This window comes from Aphidius gifuensis, linkage group LG4, assembly GCF_014905175.1.
Source record: "Aphidius gifuensis isolate YNYX2018 linkage group LG4, ASM1490517v1, whole genome shotgun sequence".
NCBI lineage: Eukaryota > Metazoa > Arthropoda > Insecta > Hymenoptera > Braconidae > Aphidius > Aphidius gifuensis.
This window is the reverse complement of record NC_057791.1, coordinates 8,161,754-8,176,076: the sequence shown is the minus strand read 5'-3', so window position 1 is coordinate 8,176,076 and position 14,323 is coordinate 8,161,754.

Here is a 14,323-nt window from a genome sequence, read left to right as displayed (position 1 = left end):
CGTATAAGTAAATATTAAAGTGTTTTTGAGAAAGGTTATACACCAAACTTTACTACGGAAGTTTTTACAATTAAGGAAGTAAAAAATACGGATCCAGTCACATATAAACTCATCGATTATGAAGACCATGAAGAAGAATTAACAAAAGTTAAATATCCTGATATTTATTTGATTGAACAGATAGTGGAAAAACGTGGCGATAAATTGTATGTGAAATGGTTAGGATTTGGAGACACACACAATAGTTGGATAAATAAATCAGACCTGTAGAAAAAAAAATGTATGATAATATCTGAATAAATAAATAAAACTTGTGAAAATATGTTTATTATCTTTTCATTTAATAACCCCATGGTACAGTATGCGTCGTATCTGGTAACAATTGTCTCTTATCATCTAACCAACTTAGAGCTATTTTCTTTTGTGCTATTGTATTGACTTTATGTATCTTATTTCTAATTAAATATTGAGTTTTTGTTAATAATACATGATCGAAAAGACAATTTTTATAATTCTCGAAAGTGATTACTTTCAAAGTTGAACTTTTAACACCTTTAGCATTTTTAGTATCTTTTTCTTCTCCAAGAACACGAAATGTATAAAGTTTTGCTCTCAAACAAATAAACTCAATCATAATTTCTCCACAGCTTCCATCTTTCATAAGGCCAAGTACTTTTTTATTTACACAAGGCATTCCAAAAATATTGTCTTGAGAATAATCAGAAGTATCAAATTTTTCTAAACTTTTTTTCATTTCTCCATAAATATTAAAATTAAAATTATATAGTGAACTATCTGTATCATGATACATTAATTTTGCATTATTACCGAATTCAGATTTAATATAATTATAATGAAAATCATAAAGACATGTTTTTGATATATCAAGTATAGCGAATCTTACGTAAACGGGTTCATTAAAATTAATTTTTGTTCGATTCATTTCAATAATTACAATATCTTTTCCAAATACTGTAAGACTATGAAAATTCGGTTGTTGAATATAATATTTAGCACCATATCTTTTGTCCCATTTGGTAACCATTTTAACATCTTTCTGTTTTCTCACATTTTCAATACATTTTCCATATACAGAGTTATTGAGAAGTCTGTAATAATCTTTTTCAAATTGAGTTGTTGCCTCTTATCTTTTTTTTGTATTGATATCTATATTTTCTTTTAGCCGAGGTGATTGTTTAAATTTAAGAACTCGATGTATTTTCAATAATGTCATTCCTAGTTTTAGATATTGTTTGAGATTTGTATAGTGAATAATGTATTTTTGTTATGGAAAAAATGTCGTCATGAGTTTGCATTGTTTGGAATTGGGTGGTATTCTATGTTCTGGACATAATGGAAGATCTTGATGAAGTTCGTGAAGCTCTTGAAGATATTCCAAGTCTACTTCATAAATATAGCCTGTAAAAGAGTCGTCAGGTGTTGATAAAATGTCTTCTACAAACCATTGATTATTATCCTATTCAAAGCTACCATATGGAAGATGTTGTGACATTACCATTCCATATAAGTTGTTGGCTTTTGCATATTTGTTAGAGCACACAGCTACTCACCTCGTATTCCTTTTTCAATGAATAGAAGTTGTTCAACATCTGTTAATAGTTCCAACTCTATACCAGTACATTTCAGCATACAATCTCATGAAAATCCAGGTGTTGTGTAATAATAAAGTGGATCCAAGTTATATGATGACAAAAAATTTTTACGGAAATTTTCAAAAATATCAGCCAATAAAAAAACATCGGTAGCTAAATAAAGATCTGAGTAGCCACCAAGTGTTGTAATTCCAATATTAATCCAAACTATTTGAGCATGTTCATAATCATCATTTGAAATGTTACTATCGTTCAATCTTGAATAAAATTTCTCAATCGGAGGTAATTTTGTATCTTCCAGTCTTTCCCAGTTGCTCATGTATTTATATGGGAATACTCCTTTTCTTTTAGAAATTGAATTTCTTCTGGATCTTCACAATAATGTCTGGTAATTTTTTTACCGCAATTAGCTAAGTTTGTAGCCAGTTTATCAAGACTAGTTGCCATGAATCTGTACGAGTCGATGAATCTTAAATTTACTAGTCGGCTACCTCTTTCATTTGAACATGGATACTTAACTTCTTTTGTAAATGCTATATATTTTTCTTTATTAAAATCGGTAAAATTCTAATTGAACCTTCGAAAATGTTTGCTAGAGGTTTCAAAAAGAAATGTGAATCATAACCTGAGAGATTATAAAACACTACCGGTATTGTGTGTGAATCTGTATAGTTAACATTACATCCAGGATGTAATGTTATATTCGCTGCTCCACGATAATGACCATTGAAATGGCAGTGATCACGATGTTTAATGTCTGTAGGATTGAATTCTTTTTCACAAATTTGACATATTTTAGCTGATTGAAAATCTATGATTTGATCTTGAGTTAGAGGCTCCATTGGCACTGGATTATCTAGAATATTATTCACTCGTTGAGTTCTCTTTTGAAGTTCTTTGATAAACCATTCTATACAATCAGGACCACGACGAGTCATAAATTCTGACAGAAAATTATCATATGTACAGTGAAAATAATATGCAGCACTGTATGGTACATGAATATGTACTGTTTTATTCTTTCCAGGTACTAAAATACATTCAAGATCTGCATAGATGACAAATGGTGCTGGCTCTTTGAATCGGTGATTTTTAAATTTCAATATATTTTCACTTTCTTCAGGTAAAATCATTCTCACTTCATTATTATTTTCACAGTCAGTTAAATGTTTTTCATATGAATTTTGAATTTTGAAATGACAGAGACAACGATCACATAACCACTTACTGCTTGAGATTTTCTATAATGGATGATATATTTTCCTTTTGAATAAAACCACACAATGGAGATCATATAAGTTTTCAATCTTAAAATAATAACGATCAGTTCATCATTTTTTATGATTATTCTTCGAAATTTGTGAACTGACAAGTCGTGATAAATTTTGTATACATGCAAAGTGAAATATTGGTTCGTCAATGGATAATCTACTAATTATAATAAGTAAATGGATTGTAGGTTTTGATGATTCATGTTTACCTAAATACACTGGTGCTATTTCACATTTTTTATTATCATCAATACTGTAAATGTTTATTGACAGATCATTCATAAGCTCAAATTTTGAAATGTCACGTAACATTATTGGAAAATTTATCCCATCATAATTTAATACATTACGAAAATTAGGATACGATGAGACTCGATCACCATGTAATTGAGTCAGATACAAAGCTGCTGTGACAGCATACAAAAAACAGTACTCATCGTTATTTTTTATATTCACAACTAGTTTTTTTGCTTGAATCGTTATTGGTACTTTGATATACGTTGATATACCACCCTTCAATGGTTCATAACGATAAATATTGATCATCAAATTAATAATTGCTCTTAATGTCCAAAAAACAATTAGGAACATTCCAGTACATTTTAGAACATTATAGAACATTTGAGAATGTTCTGAAATATTTTAGAACATTTCAAGGTCGTTCATTCAGTATAAAAGAGAAATGAGCTACGCCTGTAGCATCAGATAACAGTCACAGAGTATCAATCGAAAGAAGAAAAAATAATTAAAAGTAAGTTTTATAATTTTGGGTTCTCATTTTTAATTTCAATAAAAAAATAAATAAAATAATTAAATTAATAAATTTTTTACAGAAAATGGATTCATTGATAAAAATAAATGAAGTTGCCTGCTTCAATAAACAATTACCATTGAAGAAGATGATTGGTTTGACTCCTGCGGTTGATTATCAAATTACAAATTTAAGAAGAGCAAACACTAAATATGAAATGAAAGTAATTGCAGCAATCGGTAATAAATTCGAAGTTTTTCTACCAAACAGAATCTCAATATTCCTGGAAACCGAGTCTGAATTTGAAAAACTGAAAGCTCTCGCTGATGAAAATCATCTTTTCATACACACTTATGCACGAAATTCAAATATATGTCAATGTGAATTCATTATTTAAAAAATTGAATCATTACTTTATGATTGTAAAAAAAAAAAAAAAACTAAAATGTTAACTGTTTAAATGAATAATAAAAAATATTTATGATTAATTAATTGTTTTAATTATTAACAACCTTTTCAGAACAATTTAGAACATTGTAGAACAATTTAGAACATTATAGAACAATTTAGAACATTATAGAACAATTTAGAAGAATATAGAACAATTTAGAATATTTTATAACATTATAGAACAATTTAGAACATTGTAGAATACTATAGAACAATTTAGAACATTGTAGAATATTATAGAACAATTTAGAACATTGTAGAACAATTTAGAACATTATAGAACAATTCAGAACATTTTAAATCAATTTAGATGATTGTAGAACAATTTACAACATTGGAGAACATTTTATAACATTGAAAAACAATTTAGAATATATTAAAATAGTATTAAAAAGAAATGCTTACCTTATATATTTTTTTTTATTGATTAATCTATTGATTTTTCATTTATCCAATTTATTCATATAATAATAATAATAATCAATCAATGAAAACATGACTTGTTTTTATTTTATTTTGAATGTTCATTGAAATTTATTAGAAAATATCGATTTATGTAGCTTGTTTACTAAAATTTCAGTCAGAAAGCATAGCACATTCCAAAAGTAAGAAGGGGAAATATTGATTTTTAGAATGATGAAATAAGGGGTAGCAGCAACGTTACACATTCCAGGTCGCTGAGAAAGATATTTCCCTCTCTTACTTTTGGAATCTACCATGCTTTCTGACTCTGAAATTCCAGTAAACAAGCTACGCAATACTCTCCATTGTGTAGCAGGCTCGTTTGCTACAACATTTAAAGTAAGAAGGATAGCAGATTTCGAAAGTGAATTGGAGAAATATCGATTTTTTTAGGATAATGAAATGACGAGTAGCAGCAATCCCGGGTTACTGAAAAGGATATATCTCTCTCTCACTCTCGAAATACCTATCCTTTTTTCAATTTGAATATTATAGTTTCATACGCAATAAAATATATATCCGATTCTTCCTTTTTTCAACGTCTTTAAAATTAAAAACTTTTGAAGAAAAAAATAATCTGGAATACTATTTATTGCGTATAAATACGTTTACTATAATATTCAAAGTAGTAAAAAATTGAGTATTTCAAGAGTTAGAAAGGGAAATATTACTTTTAAAAATAACGAAAAGTTGATCGATAACGAAATATTCTAGATCGTTCTATAATGATCTCAATTGTTCTAAATTGTTCTACATTGTTCTAAATTGTTCTATATCCTTCTAAAATGTTCTAAATGTTTGGAAATTAAATTATCAACAAAAATCATCAATAAAAATAAATAATGAAAATGATAATACAAATCAAAAAGACAGAGAACATGCGTTAGGAATGTTGAGACCATCATGAATGTCAGGCACGTTATGAATATCATTGTCAGTATCAAATCGTCAAGAAAGTCTTGATACATTTTTAAATATGTCACAATCAAATGGTATTAATTCTTTTATCAATTGAACGTCTGATTTAAGGATGCATCAATTATGACACATTATACACATCAAGACCCTTTTTTTTAAATACATCAACAACAGATATGATAAAATTAATGAAAACGAAAATAGCAATAATAAATTTATTAACAATGGATTGAAATATTCACAATGTAACGATGACATTGGTGATCGTTTAGCAATGGCTGTTTCACAAATTTCAACTGAATCAATGATGCAAATAAGTATGTTTAGTGATGTTTCTGGAAGTAATCCATCTTCTAAAGATTAGTTAAATAATTTAAATGGTAAAATTGATGATAGATTATTACAGTAATACTCTTACTAATACAAATAATACTTTTACGTCTAAATCGTTGAATGTATTGGGCAAAAAAAAATAATGATACTTTCACTGAATCATTGAATGTTTTCAATGGTAAAAATTTGAGACTTTAACTTTATTTAAAAAAAAAAAATTATGCCACATTCACTGAACTAGTTGATGTTTTATCAACAAAACATGACAAAATTGTTGATACACGTTTATTAAATAATATGTCAAATTGTCAATAGAAAATATAATGAGACATTCACGGAATTATTAGATAGTTTGTCAAAAAAAAAAAAAATTATAATGAAACATTTACATCAAGTGAATTAACAAGTGCATTATCAACACCATTAGTTAGAAAATCATTAATTGCTAATGCTACATATGATACTGATTTGCCCCATCATCGAAACTATGCATTGTAACAACAGATTCCGACTCGTATTATTATTTAGAAGAAAATCGAAACATTAATGACAGTATTCATTTACAACTATCTCCAAACTAAACATTTAACTGTCCTAAAAATCAAGATGATGATGATTGTAATGATAAAAATACGACATTTAGATTTTCCAGATGTTACATCAATAAATCGTTGACACTTGGCCTACATTTTATTAGAAAATTGAAATAATTATTGACTGACAATTAAAAAAATAATTCAAACTTAAAAATTCAAATTAATCAATTAATTGATTCAACTATAATTAATTGTATATATGAACACAAAAAAAAAAAAAAAAAAAAAAACTCATTGAACTTGATGGAAAAAAAAAATAAACGAATGCAACATGTGACTTTGTGCATTCTACTTACTAGCACCATTTCTGGTGATAATATGCACTGGCTTGTTCCGATTGCTCCATTCCGCGAGCTTCAACAGCTGCCTATGCTAAAAGCAGCACACAATGTGATGTCACAACCTCCTTATGAAACTTCATGAGAATAAATAATAAATTGATTCGTCAACGTATGAAAAAAAATATATTATTATTTAAACTTTACAAAAAGATGTGATATCATAACAAAAAAAAAAACCTAGTTTTTTTTACAAAAAGATGTGGTACAAAAAAAAGTCAAGAATTCAATATATTTTCAATGCATATAATTAAGTCTGAACTGTTGACAAAATTTTAAACTTGACCCCACCTGGTTTAATATATATAATATATAAATGATATTTAAATTGGGAAAAAAAGGTGGGGTCAAGTTTAAATTGTGAGCTGCAGTCGCGAAAGTTTCATAAAATACTCATTGAAAGACTTTTGATTTGTTTTAATTGGTACTGCAACTATTAATTTTTTACCTTGAAATTAATGAGTGAAAAACATTCATATTTTTTTTATTAACTTGGAATCATTGGATCTTAAATGATCAGAATACTTTGTACTAATTTGTTCTACAAACATTGAATTTTTACCTTATAAACAACAAAAAAAATATATATATTTACTCCAAAATGTTTATATGCAATCGCGTGGGATTTTCTCAATTAAATGCTTATCTATTTGGAAGAAAAGAGCAGAAGCTGATTTTCACTAATGAACTCGGTATTCGTACATCAATAATAATAATACGATATTGTAAATTAATATTTGGAGTAAACTATTTCTTTTTGATTTTTTATAGAAGTACAAATTCTTTTTGTTTCCTCAAAGAAAAAGACGTTTGCTTATTTATTTACGTACTGATAATAACAGAATTTATGAGCAGGCAATGGCAGACAATAGATGGAAAAAAATCGTTGAATGAAAATTATTTATCAACAATTGCATGGGGCTTATTATTTTTTATGAGAAAGACATATGAGCTACATGATTTTACTTTACAATCTATGTTATTGTTATTGAGGTGTCTATTTTTTTTTATTGATGCAAATTATAGCCTTTGATCTTTTCTTTAAAATAGATAAGAAACAAATAAAAAAAGAATTTATCATTAAATGCACCATGCGTCTGTATATTGTATAAACATTTTGGAGTGATTTTTTTCTTTTTTTGTCGTCATTCTCCAAGTGAAAATTCCGATGTTGATAGTCCAAATTAATACAAAATAATTCTGATCATTTAGCAACTTTTTCCATGATTCTGAGTTAATTAGAAAAAAATTGAACCATCCTCTAACCTTTTAATAAGGAGTAAATAAAATTTATGCAACAAATTATTATAAATTAATACAAATCAAAAAGGCTTCCAATGAGTATTTTAAAACGGTTCCGTTTCCGTGGGCTGGGCTTACGTATTTTATAAGGCATCGTCAAATATTATTTGTAAATTAATTTTTCCTCTAATTGAAAATTTCTTTTCTTTTTTTTTTTGTGATTCACACCACATGATGACGTGTCATTGGCATTTGGCATATAGCAATAGCAACAACTAGTAATAATGAATAAATTAAATATATAAATACTCGCAATTAAATTCATCTATACTACAGAACGCCTGATGGTAATGGTTACCGACTGATTACCATGGCGCTGCAAGGCGCGATGTAGACTGACAGAAAATGGATTCTTGCCCAGATCCGTTACTGGATCTGACGTCTAAACTCTATGTTTTTTTCTTCGACTCCATACCTTACCCACGCCTTAAGATGTTTACACATCAAAAACGTTGATATTCATTTGTTTTGCGACTGTTTTATTTTAAAGTTTTGAAATTCTATCTATAGTCTATAATTCAATTAAAAAAATAATTTGATAAAATTCTAATTATAAAATTCTAGATCTTGGATTTTAGTCTCGACAATTTCAGTGGTATTTTTTTTTTTAGTGTAGGATATTTTGAACACGAAAAACGCTCCTGATTTTATATTGTTTGTTAGTGTAAAACTTTAGAAAACTGGCTGCACAGCTAAGCATAAAGTTTTTATATATTTTTACTTTCATTGTTATGAATAATTTATTTTAAATATTTTACATATTTGATTCAATAACTTATTTTTTTCAGATTGAATTTGTTAAATATTTTTAAAAAAGTATTGATAACAATAAAAGTAAAAATATATAAAAACTTTATGTTTAGCTGTGCAGCCAGTTTTCTGAGGTTTGATACTAAAAAATAATATAAAATCAGTAGCGTTTTCTGTGTTAAAAATATCCTACACTAAAATACCACTGAAATTGTCGAGACTAAAATCCAAGATCTAAAATTGAAGATTTAAAATTTCATTAATTTATTTTTTTTTAAATTCTAAATCTTTAGTTTTAGTCTTGAATAGTATACTATAATATAGCATTTTTATCACAGCTAAACATAAAAGTTTTGCAACGAAATGTAGACAAAAACTGGAATTTGTCGAACCATTTGATTTTAGGCATAATCACGAAAAAACATTTTAAGAAATACATATTAATAATATGGTCAAACTAAGCAAGAGACCAGCTCGTTACAATATAAAAAATTAACAATTAAAAAAAAGAAGATGGTAACAATTCAAATGGTGCATTAAAAAATCTTTAAGTTGTTTTACATAAATCAGATGATGTTGTTAATGAAACGGACACACCAATCGTCAGTACTGATTTTTATAGAGTCCTGTGATAGAGAGACAAAATCATTTCGTAATAAGGCATCGTTAAAGTCTGATCAAAATTATTCGAGTCTTAGTTGATAAAATCATTTAGGCTAAAATTATTCAAGTTGTTCTGTTGATGAAATTGCTATTAGAAAATTAAAAAATCAATAAAGATTGTGTCAGAAACTCGGGACGTAGTAAAAAAAAAAATCTCTCATTGATAAAAAAAATATCTCATCAAGTCCTTTCGAAAATTATAAACAAGAAACAGCAACCACCAGCAGGTAAGATCTTTTCAATCTTCAAAATAAATATTATTTTTTACTGTCATTGATTTTTTTTTTTTAAAGATTTATATCTAATTACTCTGCCCAACATGCCATATATATTCATTATATACATTATCTATAGTGTTGTTTGCACTAAATTTTTTTTTTCTAATTGTAAAATATATATTTTTTTTTAGTGTTGAAAACGTTGAATTAAATAACATTTATGACAAAAAAAATAATCCAAGTATAAACGATGGTCCAAAATTAATTAAGTCATTTGTTGAAATGCTTAATTTGGAAGATGATAAAAAGTCAACAACACTCGCTGATAGAGCAATCATCAAAGAAATGACTCATTTAGTCATATCGACAATAATGAATCTAAAACAAGATCCACCACCGGCTAATATTTTTTTTTTATTATCGGAAAAAAAAACTTTTATTATTTTTTTTTTTGAAAAGCTTCATATCTAATTACCCAACAAATCATATATAATCTTTATATACATTATTTTTAGTGTTGTTTGCATTATATATTTTTTTTCAATTTTAAAATATATATTTTCTTTTAGCGTTAAGAGAATGAAGTATCAAGTAATATATGTAGGGAAGATCATGGACAAGGAACAATTCATGTATCAACATCACCAACAGCCATAATTTGTTCTCATTTTTAATTTGTTACAGCTAATGACAAAAATTTTGTGATAAGAGAAAAGAAAGTTGATCGGCGTATCACAGTTGCTTTACCAAAACAAATTAATTCACCACGAGTGACACATTGAAACAGTGAAATAACGTGAAAAAATATTAAAATGTAAAACAATTAATAATTGAAACATTAAACTGTCTTTTTTTTTACTCTTGTGTTAATTATTCTTTTGAAGCTTTATAATTCAGAAATAAACATTTATAATTATCTTCATTTTTTGCTTTGAGTCATTTTTTTAATATTTCAAACTTTGAACTATGTATTCAAATGTTCATTTATTTAGTATTTAATTTTAAGTTCTGAACTGATAATTGAGGGTAGGATTTATGTATTTAATTCTTCATCAGAGAATTTTTAAGATTGATTCATATTATTACTATTTTTTTCATATAAACACCATCTTGAGTTTCATGATATTTACGTTGAAAATCTACACTGTCAAATTACTCATTGAACATTCTGGAAACGGCATCATAAATTTTCTATAAACTATTGACACTAAAAATCAATATAACTTCTACTGGTTCAAGCTTTCCGATTACATATATTTCGAAAAGTGTTTTATTTTCAGTTTTCAAAGAAAGTGAAGTAGGTTGAGCATGAAAGATTCGAACCTGATCCCAACCGTTCCTTTTGAAACCTCGGCAAAATGAATTGATTGAATTATTCCTAGACACATCAAAATCGACTAAAACTACGGGGAAGTAGTTCAACAGATTACGCAATGATTTCCGGTTAGTATGATGTGTTTATAAAATTTGTGAAAAATTATTGAGGGATACTAGTAGATTGACATTTGAGGAAGTCAAGCGTAGAGCAGAAAGAGCTTAGTCTCAAAATTATCCAGAACGCTCGACATCACTACAAGACTTGGGTGAGTTACTCCAGACAGAAAAAGGAAAGGCAATGCTGAAAAATATGATAATGTGTGGCGGTGCCAACTGCCCAAACTGCAATTTCACCAGTGAATGCACAAACAGTACCTGACCGATATCCAATTCCACATATACATGACTTTGCAGAGCATCTAAACAATAAAAAAGTATTTACAACAATTGATTTAGTTCGTGCATATCATCAAATTCTAATGGCTGAAGAGGATATATAAAAAACTGCTGTCAGCACACCAATAGGTCTACTGGAATATGTCTACATGCCGTTTGGACTTCGTAATGCAAGTCAAACATTTCAACGACATATGGGATCCATTCTTAGAGATCTTGACTTTGCTCACTGTTATCTTGATGACCTCTTAATTGCATCAGAAACACCAGAGCAACATCTAGAGCATCTCCAAATAGCCTTCTCACGTTTGAGACAATACAACTTAACTATTAACGTCAACAAGTGTCAATTTGCTCAAACAGAAGTACTATTCCTGAGATATAAGGTAAATAAAAATGGCTGTCAACCTCCAGAAGATCGGGTGTCAGCTATCAATGAATACAAGTTACCAGAGACCATTTGTGAACTTCGCAAATTCTTGGGACTGATAAATTATTATCGTCGTTGTATTCTACATGCAGCACAACTTTAAGCACCTCTCAATGACTTTTTAACAAACTCCAAGAAAAATGACATAAGAAAAGTACCTTGGACAGATAAAACAATAAAAGCATTTCACGACTGCAAGAGAAGTTTATCAGAAGCAACAATATTAACTCACCCCAGTATGAATGCACCACTTGCTTTAATAACTGACGCATCTGACGTAGCTATTGGAGCAACACTTGAACAACAAAAAAATAGCATTTGGGAACCACTCGGATTTTTCTCTCGAAAACTGTCTAAGACTGAGAAAAATTACAGTGTGTATGACCGAGAATTGTTGGCAATCTATGAAGCTATCAAGCACTTCAGGCATATACTGGAGTCTCGTCAATTCATAGTGAAAACTGATCACAAAGCACTTATTCATGCTTTTAAACAAAAGCCTGAAAAAGCATCACCAAGACAATTGAGACATCTTGATTACATCGCTCAATTTACAACTGAAATTATGCACGTAGCTGGTGATGAAAACATAGTTGCAGATGCATTATCTCGTCTTAATGAGATATCTATGCCTACAACTTGCAATCTTGAAGAAATACAAACAGCTCAAGAAGAAGACACTGAACTTGAAAACATCCTCGAAGAAAATAACTCTTTACAACTGCAATTGGTACGATACGAACCAAACATTGCAATTTATTGTGATATTTCAACTGGATATATCCGATCTTATGTACCAGAGAAATTACGAAAACAAATTTTCAACTCAATACATGGTCTTTCACATCCAAGTGGTCGTTTCACTAGTTGGTCTCGTCTTTGTTTACCTTGTCAGAAATCTAAAATAATTCGACATAACAGGTCAAACCAAACAAAATAGCTATGCCAGATGGTCGTTTTGACCATGTACATATCGACATTGTTTACATGCCACTAGTAAATGGTTATCGTTATTGTCTCACTATGATTGACAGATTTTCACGTTGGCCAGAGGCAGTACCAATGGAAGATATGACAGCCGATACAGTCGCAACATTATTCTGGACACATTGGATTTCCAGATTTGGTTGTCCAAAAATAATTACCACTGACCAAGGCTCACAATTTGAATCAAGTTTATTCACTCCACTTGGTAATTTAGTGGGTGCCAAAAGAGCCAGAACAACAGCATATCATCCACAAGCAAATGATATAATAGAACGCTGGCATCGTTCACTCAAAGCAGCATTAATGTGTCATCCAGATGAACCATGGACTGAATTATTACCAACAATATTATTGGGTTTAAGAACCTGCTTCAAAGAAGATTTAAAAGCATTAGCGGCAGAAATGTCATATGGTACATCATTACGTTGACCTAATGAATACTTTACCAACGAAGACATGCCAGCAGATCCACAAATATTTATTGAAAAATATCGACAATAAATGCGCAAGTTACGTCCAGTTCCAGCAGCACATCACATTAAAAGCAGTATGTTTGTGCTCAAGGACTTATATACTTGCTCACATGTATTAATACGAACCGATGCAGTTTCGTCAACCTCTTGAACCTCCTTACACTGGACCATATGAAGTCCTAAAAAGGATGACTGATAGATTATTCGAGTTAGAAATTAATGACAAATTAGTTAATATTTCTGTTGACAGATTAAAGCCTGTGTTTTTAGCCAAAGAAGATAATCCAAAGCAACTTCAACAAAACCAGATGAATCTAAATCAACAACAACAATTGGAGATGACACCTAGACCTGTCAAAACATATGGAAATAAAAAAAAAGTAACATTTGCTCCTAATATTCGTGACAAATTCTTTGGAAGGGGAGTGGATGTGGCGGTGCCAACTGCCCAAACTGCAATTTCACCAGTTCCAAAGATGATGACGACTGATCTAGGAAATTCTCATCTAGGAACATTAAAGCGTCCGCGCAAAGAGACTCTTGTCGCAAGAGATATATTTTAGTTGTAAACTAGACTACACTTGTAGCCTAACGTTTTATGTAATTCGAATCTCTTTATTCTATCACTTTTGATATTCTGATAATAAAGGTACCTCATTATTATTCCTAAAATAATATATAGTCTAGAGTTGTTTATTTACCTAGTAATAATCCCAACCCTATAAACTATAAATAGCGCTCAAGAGCGCCCTCTACAATAAAAAAAACATATATTTAGACGCTCTTGATCTGCCAATATTTTATATTCATAAATAGAGGCTCAAGAGCGCCCTCTACAATAATAAAAAAATATATTTAGACCATCTTGACCTGCCATTTTTTTTTTTACAATAAATGAAGGTTTAATATGAATATTTATTACTGTAGGGGGCGCTCCTGAGCCTCTATTCACGAATATAAAATATTAGCAGGTCAAGAGCGTCTCAATCTATATTTTTTTTATCGTTTACAGCGGAAAAAAAAAGTAAATGTTACGTTTTCCAAGATAAAACTGG